The following is a 10,000-nucleotide window of genomic DNA, read 5'->3' on the forward strand; positions in this document are numbered from 1 at the left end:
TTTTTTTAAAAAGTACTGGGGTTGATTTGTTCAACTAAAACTTATCAAGGCAGTGCCCCAGCATGGTCGCAATCCAATGAGTGAAACAAGTAAAAAGGAAAAAAAAAAAGAAAAGAAAGAAGAACCCAGTACATATATATTTTGGTCATAACTCATTCTCTTTACCAAATATAGAAGAAAAAAAAAACTTTCTGCTCATTCACCATGCCTCTGCTACTATTTTAGATGCCCATGCATTCACAGGTAGACATAGACACTCTCGTGACCCTTACACCTCAGACCCAGCAGAACATCAAAGACATGACAACTGGAAGAAGGGGATGGAGAGAGGAAAAGGGTGGAGGAGAGAAGATACAGGAAAATCAAACCTTATGAGTTCTCTATGACTTGCTAAAAGAAGATTAGAAACCAATTGGTCCAGGAATCATCATAATCATCATCATCATCATCGTTTAACGTCTGTTTTCCATGCTAGCATGGGTTGGACGGTTCAACTGGGGTCTAGACGGTAAATGTTTTTAATTTCCAAATTTATTCCTATCGAACTTTCTCCCCAATTTTTTGTGGTTATAGAACTTAGCTGTTCTTTCTAGCGCGTAGAATCCCTATAAGTGGATTCTCTATGTGTTTAAATATACACTATATCGTATGACATACTATCTTTTACTTGTTTCAGTCATTTGACTGCGGCCATGCTGGAGCACCGCCTTTAGTCGAGCAAATCGATCCCGGGACTTATTCTTTGGAAGCCCAGTACTTATTCTATCGGTCTCTTTTGCTGAACCGTTAAGTGACGGGGACGTAAACACTCCAGCATCGGTTGTCAAGCAATGCCAGGGGGGACAAACACAGACACACAAACACACACACACACACACACATATATATATATATATATATATATATTATATATATATATATATATATATATCATCATCATCATCATCATCATTTAACGTCCGCTTTCCATGCTAGCATGGGTTGGACGGTTCAACTGGTGTCTGGGGAGCCCGAAGGCTGCACCAGGCCAGTCAGATCTGGCAGTGTTTCTACAGCTGGATGCCCTTCCTAACGCCAACCACTCCGAGAGTGTAGTGGGTGATTTTATGTGCCACCGACACAGGTGCCAGACGAGGCTGGCGAACGGCCACGCTCGGATGGTGTTTTTATGTGCCACCGACACAGGTGCCAGACAAGGCTGGCAGACAACCACGCTTGGATGGTGTTTTTATGTGCCACCGACACAGGTGCCAGACGAGGCTGGCGAACGGCCACGCTCGGATGGTGTTTTTATGTGCCACCGACACAGGTGCCAGACAAGGCTAGCAGACGACCACGCTCGGATGGTGTTTTATATGTGCCACCGACACAGGTGCCAGACGAGGCTGGCGAACGGCCACACTCGGATGGTGTTTTTATGTGCCACCGACACAGGTGCCAGACGAGGCTGGCGAACGGCCATGCTCGGATGGTGTTTTTATGTGCCTCCGACACAGGTGCCAGACAAGGCTAGCAGACGACCACGCTCGGATGGTGTTTTTTATGTGCCACCGACACAGGTGCCAGACAAGGCTAGCAGACGACCACGCTTGGATGGTGTTTTTTATGTGCCACCGACACAGGAGCCAGATTAGGCTGGCGATTATATATATATACACACATATATACGACAGGTTTCTTTCAGTTTCCGTCTACCAAATCCACTCACAAGGCATTGGTCGGCCCGGGGCTATAGCAGAAGACACTTGCCCAAGATGCCACGCAGTGGGACTGAACCCGGAACCATGTGGTTCAGTAGCAAGCTACTTACCACACAGCCACTCCTGCGCCTAGTCTTTTTGACTAAAATTTTTTTTACGCGTTAGACCACTGGAAATGTAAATTTTAATTGAATGTTTTTAATTTTAATTAAATTCCATTTCCCTTTGATATGATTGAATACTGTAGATAGAGAGAGATAGATATCTTTTACTTGTTTCATGATTGTGGCCATGCTGAGGTAGTGCCTCGATGAGTTTAAGTCAAATAAATTGACCACTATACTTAGGCCTGGAACGTATTTTATTTTCTCTCTTTGCTGAACTGCTAAGTTACAAGGATATAAACAAGCTAACACCAGTTGTCAAGCAGTGGAGAACCACATAAAGACACACACATTGCTTCAGTTCACTCAGCTAAAAATAAGCATCAGTAGTAGCTTGGAGGGGGTTAAGCCGACATCCCAGCCAAGGGTGGGGGTCATGGAAAGCATTGCACTCGCTTGATTGCTTGTATACCATAGAAACTAGGATAAACTTTGTCATAATGGGCCTGTAGGCTTGTGTCAAACCTATTTCTTTCTACATATATAGTCAATGGCAAATTTATATATAAACACAAGGAAAGAAGAAGCTGTAGAGTTCAGCTAAGGTATCCACTACTTTTGCTATTATTCTTCTAATTATACTCTTTTACTGGTTTCAGTCATTTGACTGTGGCCATGCCGGAGCATCGCCTTTAGTCAAGCAAATCGACCCCAGGAATTATTCTTTGTAAGCCTAGTACTTATTCTATTGTTCTTTTTTGCCGAACTGCTAAGTTACGGGGACTTAAACACACCATCATCGGTTGTCAAGCGATGTTGGGGGGACAAACAGACACACAAACATATACACACACGTACATATATATATACATATATACGACGGGCTTCTTTCAGTTTCCATCTACCAAATCCACTCACAAGGCTTTGTTCGGCGCGAGGCTATAGTAGAAGACACTTGCCCAAGGTGCCACGCAGTGGGACTGAACCCGGAACCATGTGGTTGGTAAGTGAGCTACTTACCACAACATTTTAAAAAATATGGGAACATGAGATGACATCAACATCATCATCATCATCATCACCATCATTTTAATGTCCACTTTTCCATGCTTGCATTGGTCTGACAGAAATTTTTGTGGCAGATTTTCTTTGTCACTAGCCCTCACCTATTTCTCCATAGAAGGGTAAAAATGAAGGACAATGCTTGTATGACAATGACACAACTATCAGGCAATGTCAAGACAAAGAGAGACTAACAAACACACACACAAGCTTCTTTTCAGTTTCCATCTCTCAAATCATCATCATCATCATTTAACGTCCGATGTCCATGCTGGCATGGGTTGAATGGTTTGACTGGGGCTGGTAAGTGGGAAGGCTGCACCAGACTCCAGTCTGATTTGGTATGGTTTTCTATGGCTGGATGCCCTTCCTAATGCCAAACACTCAGAGAGTGTAATGGATAGGTTGGTAATTGATTAATAACTGCCTGTTTTCCACCAGTCTGTAAACATACCTTCTTGGCCCCAGCTCTAATTTCCTTAAAACCTATCAGTATATGCAGTGGATGTGCATTGTGTAAATGGTTAGTGTTGGACAGATGATCATAAGATTGTGGTTTCAATTCCTGGATTGGGTGATGCAATGTGTTCTTGAGAAAAACACTTCATTTCATGTTGTTCCAGTCCACTCAGCTGGTAAAAATGAGTAACCCTGTGACAGACCAGCATCTGTGACAGACCTCCAGCAAAGATTATATATATCAGAGAAAGCAGGAAACTGGCCCTATACTCCTAAGAGAGTAATATGGGCTAACCAACCTATCAGTATATGCTACCTTGACAGCTAAATTATCAAGTGTCATAGAGACAGCCCCACTTTCAGACTGCCCCAGCAAGGCCCTACTCACTAATCTACATAACAGAAGCAATCGCTTTACCCAGTGGTTATAGGCTACAAGTATCAGCCTCCTGAGTAGAGAAATCCCTCCTTTCATTATACCTAAATACAGTTTTTCTCAGTTACAGTAAAGGGGGTCCTGCCTACGCAGTTGGACACTGTCTGAACAATTCCTTGACAGTAACTCTGAATAAATAAAGAACAACACAGAATGGAGACAATGAATGAACAAGATAAGGGTTCTGCAAGCAGCATTACAGGTATCCTATCTAAGTGTTGGGGTAGTAACTCCAAATATGAACATATACAGAGGGGAGAATGTAGTCTTGTTACAGAGATCCTCACTAGAGCCAATAATGCTAGAGATTTTCCTATTGTCAACTACTTTTCAGTGCTGGCTGGCACCATAAAATGTGTTCAACCAACTCTGTGAAGTAGGTATCAATAGGAAAAGCATCTGGTCATAAAAGCACTCACAAAGCAGTATTCACCACTCTGTGGCACCTTGGGCAAGTGTCTTCTACTATAGCCCTGAGATGATCAAAGCTATGTGAGTGGATTTGGACAAAAGTTTTTTTAATGTAACCATGGATTGATCCAAGCCTTCCAAGTGAAAATGGGTAGATTGCAACTATTCGGAGGTCCATCTGATGGATAAAGAGGATAAAGCTCCTTCCCAAATCACATAGATCATAGGGCCAGTTTCCTGGATTCTCTGGTGTATATACAGGACGCTAGTCCATCCAGGATGCCAGTCCATCCAGGGCATTAGTCCATCCAGGACGCTTAGTCCATCCATGATGCCAGTCCATCCAAGATGCCAGTCCATCTAGGACGCTAGTCCATCCAGGATGTCAGTCCAACCAGGACACTAGTCCATCTACGACGCTAGTCCATCCAGGCCACCAATCCATCCAGGATGCCAGTCCATCCAGGACACCCGTCCATCCAGGACGCCAGTCCATCCAGGACACCAGTACATCCAGGATGCCAGTCCACTGTAGAAGTATTCATTTTTGCAAGATGAGCCAACTGGAGCATAGTGAAGTGAAGTGTTTTGCTCAAGAACACAACACATTGCTCAGTTCAAGAATTGAAACCACAATCTTACTATCAGGAGTCCAACACTAACTACTAAGCCATGTGCCTCCACCCTGTCTGATGCACTGTATCTTAATATAAAGGGCCTGCCTTGTCACACACACTGGAGCATGCTGTTTCTCTCTGAGAACTATGTTAAAGGTACAGTACAGGTGTCTGTGGAATACTCAACCACACTTAAGCTTATTCAATTAGTACATTGTTCCATTGATTGGCCAATCAGAACACATGAAATTGACAGATCCATTTACTTATAATGCATGTATGTGCATATGTATCAATGTGTGTGTGCGTGTTTGCAGGCATGCACATATATATGGCAAAGGCCGATACAGCTTGGCACCAGTGACGTCGCAGCTGATTTCTATCTACAGCTCAGTGAATTGGAATAAAGTGTCTTGCTCAAGAACACAACACACAGCCTGGTCCAGGAATCAAACTCACAACCTCACAATTGCGAGCCTGATGCTCTAATCACTGAGCCATGTGTATTTCATCGTTTTTGATATCTGCCTTTCATGTTGACATGGCTTTTAATAGGCTATGCTCTGAATTTATATGGACAGGTTAAAAAGACCCACCACCCCACCTCACTTGTATGTTCTGTTTATGGTATGGTTTCTATGACCAGGTGCCCTTCCCAGCACCAAACATTTTACAGAGAGGACAGAAAACTAGTAAAGTGACAACATTCCATCATCTCACAGGCATGTGCGATTCTCTGTAATGACAACAATCATTCCTGAAGTCCAAGAGCCATAATCCACAATACAGCATCACTTTCTTCACTGCAGAAGGGGATTTATCTGGTAAGGGTGACCTAAGAGGTCCAGTGCCCCTATCAGTTGAAAAAGGCTGCAAGAAATCATCATCATCATTTAACGTCCGTTTTCCATGCTAGAATGGGTTGGGCAGTTCGACCAGAGTCTGGTAAGCCATGGAGGCTGCACTAGGCTCCAGTCTGATCTGGCAGTGTTTCTACAGCTGGATGCCCTTCCTAACGCCAACCACTCCATGAGTGTAGTGGGTGCCTTTTACATGCCACCGGCACAGGGGCCAGAGAAGGCTGGCAAACAGCCACGATCGGTTGGTACTTTTACGTGTCACTGACACGGACGCCAGTCAGGTGGCGCTGGCATCTGCCACGTTCGGACAGTGCTTTTTATGTGTCACCGTTAGGTAAAAAAACTACCTTTATTCAGATTAATCTGTCAACTGAAATGCTTATTTATTCACACTGTTTTGAATTAATCAAATATTACCTTGTAGCTTTGAGATTCAGATGATGTAACTGTTTATTTTTAGAATGACATTGTAGGGTAGGCACGAGAGGCTGGATCTGCCCAGTTTGAACATAAAACATAAAATATTTTGGCCAGATGAGGCCAATTTAAATGCTAATGGGTTAAAGCTGACTGCGACAGCTTGTTTTTGTTGTCAAGGTTTAATCCCTTAACTTTTGTCATCTTTGACTTATTCACAAAGTAGCAGACCAGTGAAGAGAGGTCGTTCTGTCTACCAGTAAAGAGCTCCATATATCCTTCCCTTAAGATGATCTGACAAGAACTAAGGATTCATCACTCTCAAAGTGGATTTACAGATTGTTTACCACCTGAAGTATGTCTCTGTCCCCACACCCTATTATTACCTTTTAGAAAAATCTGAAGGACCACTGCAATAAATGTGAGAATCTGAAGGAGGAATATGTTGAATAAAATCATAACTGATCCTCCTGAATTTTCTTTTACCCAAAGCCAGGTACTTTCCAGCACTCTCTTGTAAGGACAGTGAGAAAGCAGAATCATTGTGTGTGTGTGTCACAGCGAGAGAGAGTGTGTGAGAGAGTTACTGTCTATTTTAAAGCTGGAAAATAGAAAACCCATCAAACCAATACTAGCATGAAAAACAACACACACACAAGTATACCAGCATCAAAAAACAGACACAAAAAAAATGTATATTCATTATAAATCTTCATCTGGAATCAAATAGACTAAAGCTCAAAAAAGTACTCAATATATTATAATACACACACATACGCATCCTTTCTATCAACTAGGAAGTTTTTTGGGTGTTTGAAAGAATTCAATGCATGAGTACTCTTGCTGCTGTTCACTCCCGTGTGTCAATTACATACAAGTCCTTTGCCAGCCTGCATTTCTTGCACTCCCATAACTTACATACGGCATTCCAACACCTTTTCAATATATTGAGCATATCCACTTCCCAGGTAGTAGGACCGTCCTAACTTCTTTTCTGCTAACAATTCAAGGTGTTACTACCAAATTTGAAATGTCTTCTTTAACCCTTTCGTTACTAACTCGGCTCTGGCTCTGTAGTACAAATGTCTTGTTTTCATAAGTTTTGCATCAAAATATACCACCAAACCTTAGTTGCAATTTATATTCCTAACACTAGCTTAATGATAACTAAGTTATTTTCCTAAATTCTTGGTTATATTTAAAATAATTGAAAGAAACACAGAGCATCTCAAAATAAATACGGTGACGAAAGGGTTAATTCCCCAACAATTTCTGTTCATAACTAGGTCATAAGCGAAAAGAAGTTCCCATAGAAAGCTGGTCTTAAATTTCTCTGTTATGACTTGGAGAACTATAATGAATAAATAGGAGGGGGCTGAGAACTGAGCCCTGATGCCAAAGTTTTTGTTTATCTCACTGCTAGCTTTCACCATGCAGAATACATTTCTGTATATGGCTTGCAAAGCTTTCACAAGCAATTCATCCACACTTAGTTTTCTTAGAGATGACCAGACTACAGAGCATGAAACCCTGGTAACGGCTTCCTCCTAATCCATGAATAGAAGTTCAATGACTGGTGTGCTCTTTGTTAAGAACTTTTGTAGTTATCTTGTTGTGAAGAGTGTATCAGAGGTAACCCATCCAGGCCACAGAATGAGACAATTGCATGGAGGTGTTTGGACACTGATGGTTTGGCACAGCAGGCTGGACATCCAACCTGGATATTTTGGCAGCAGTACATTTTGGCACTGGAGACAAGCAGACACACATATGCATGTGCATACAGAAAATATACACATACAGACAGAGAGGATGAAAAAGTCATAGACTTTACATGCTGTTGAGGCCTCGGGTGTTCTCAGACCCCAGACTGCTGATTTCCTCCGCAAAATCAGGACAACTATGGCCTACCTGAGAAATGAGCCCCGCAAAAAGAGGTGACTGTTGTAGCAAATGCTGCTGGCCATTCTCTGCAACAATGCCTTTGTAATTATGTCAATATTTTAATTTTATTTATGTGCCCTTTTCAAGCCTAGCCAGTTTCCCGGTTTCTGTGGCTTATGTGTTCACCCCAGCTGGACGGGACGTCAGTCCATCACAGCGTTACTCAAGAAACAGGAAGAGAGAGTGAGAGAAAGTTGGGGCAAAAGAGTACAACAGGGGTCGCCACCAGCCCCTGCCGGAGCCTCATGAAGCTTTAGGTGTTTTCGCTCAATTAACACACACAACACCCGGTCTGGGAATCGAAACCACAATCTTCCAACCGCGAGTCTGTCGCCCTAACCACTGGGCCATTGTGCCTCTTAATTATGTCAATAAGGTGTAGCTAAATATGTCATTTGTTCTGGAGTGTACAAGCCATTAGTCCCTCATTGCCCATCTGCTGTTTAATCCCCTACTTTTTTTCTCTTTTGTTTCCTTGGTGAGATAGTTATGGTTTTTTTTTTCCCCTCAATTATTGGATCTGTTATACTTTTAATGTTTTTTTTATTAATTAATAAAACAACTAACATAAACACATTCCTTCTTCTCATACTCATATGCTCACACACATAAACAGGGAGGGAGGGGGAGAGAGAGAGAACAACAGAAACATCAAAACATCTGATATTAAATAAATTGTTGAATCAACAATCAGCGACGCCAAATGGCTGGTACCAAAATGTCTTATACCCTCCAGACACAAACAGCTCATCTAATTTTCTTCCTAGTTAGATGTTATGACATAACTGTTTCAGCCACTTACATAACTTCTTCCATCAGTGTGATATATCTGGTTACTTCTTTCTAGAGAATTTTCTTTGCCATCAAAGCATTTGATGGCTCCACTGTTATGCAAGTCACTGAGAATGACCCCTTCAGTACAACCTGATTGGCTGAGTGATGACTAACATGTCCTACATTATTGGATATTTTTAGCATCTTGGTGCCAATACCTATTAGTCTGACTACTTCGCCCGCCTCCCATCATCATTCTTAACCCTTTCATTACTGTATTTATTTTGAGATGCTTTGTTTTTCTCTCAATTATTTTAAATATAACAAAGAATTTAGTAAAATAACTTAGTTATCATTAAGCTAGTGTTAGGATCATTAATTGTGACTAAGTGTTTCTCTTTTACTTGTTTCAGTCATTTGACTGCGGCCATGCTGGAGCACCGCCTTTAATCGAGCAATTCAACCCCGGGGACTTATTCTTTTGTAAGCCCAGCACTTATTCTATCGGTCTCTTTTGCCGAACCGCTAAGTAACGGGGACATAAACACACCAGCATCGGTTGTCAAGCAATGCTAGGGGGACAAACATAGACACACAAACACAGACACGCATATACATATATACATATATACGACGGGCTTCTTTCAGTTTCCGTCTACCAAATTCACTCACAAGGCATTGGTCGGCCCGGGGCTATAGCAGAAGACACTTGCCCAAGATGCCACGCAGTGGGACTGAACCCGGGACCATGTGGTTAGTTAGCAAGCTACTTACCACGGTGAAAGATTTTAATTCAAACCTTATGAAAACAAGACATTTGTACTACAGAGCCAGAGGCAGTTTCAGCCGGGTTGGTAACGAAAGGGTTAATGACCATTTTTACTTTGTAACTGTCACTTTTAATAACTGACCCTTCAGTTCTACATGGCCTACATGGGGTAATCCATCTCGCTCTCTCTCTCTCTTTCTCACACACACACACACACAAATATATTTCCCCTCATTCAATAACCTCTACTAGCAGCATTCCAATGATTCCTCCAATGAGAAGACACGCATCACTATCATAACAAACACTTTGAACCAATGTACCCTGATTTATTCAAATCCATTTTTTTTTTGTCACACACCCCTGATCTTCATGTTGCCAAACTGGTAAACCTCCTCTCTCTTTGATGCCTAATTTCTTTCCTGGTAACCTGATACTGTTTCTTAC

At 42.0% G+C, this 10,000-nt stretch overlaps 1 protein-coding gene across 3 annotated transcripts in view; it reads right to left on the reverse strand.

The window, feature by feature from the left end:
• LOC115210968 (aprataxin and PNK-like factor) overlaps nucleotides 1-10,000 on the reverse strand; it is a 121,603-nt gene that overhangs the window by 4,759 nt on the left and 106,844 nt on the right. The window lies entirely within an intron of this gene.

This window comes from Octopus sinensis, linkage group LG4 (assembly GCF_006345805.1).
Source record: "Octopus sinensis linkage group LG4, ASM634580v1, whole genome shotgun sequence".
NCBI classification, from domain to species: domain Eukaryota; kingdom Metazoa; phylum Mollusca; class Cephalopoda; order Octopoda; family Octopodidae; genus Octopus; species Octopus sinensis.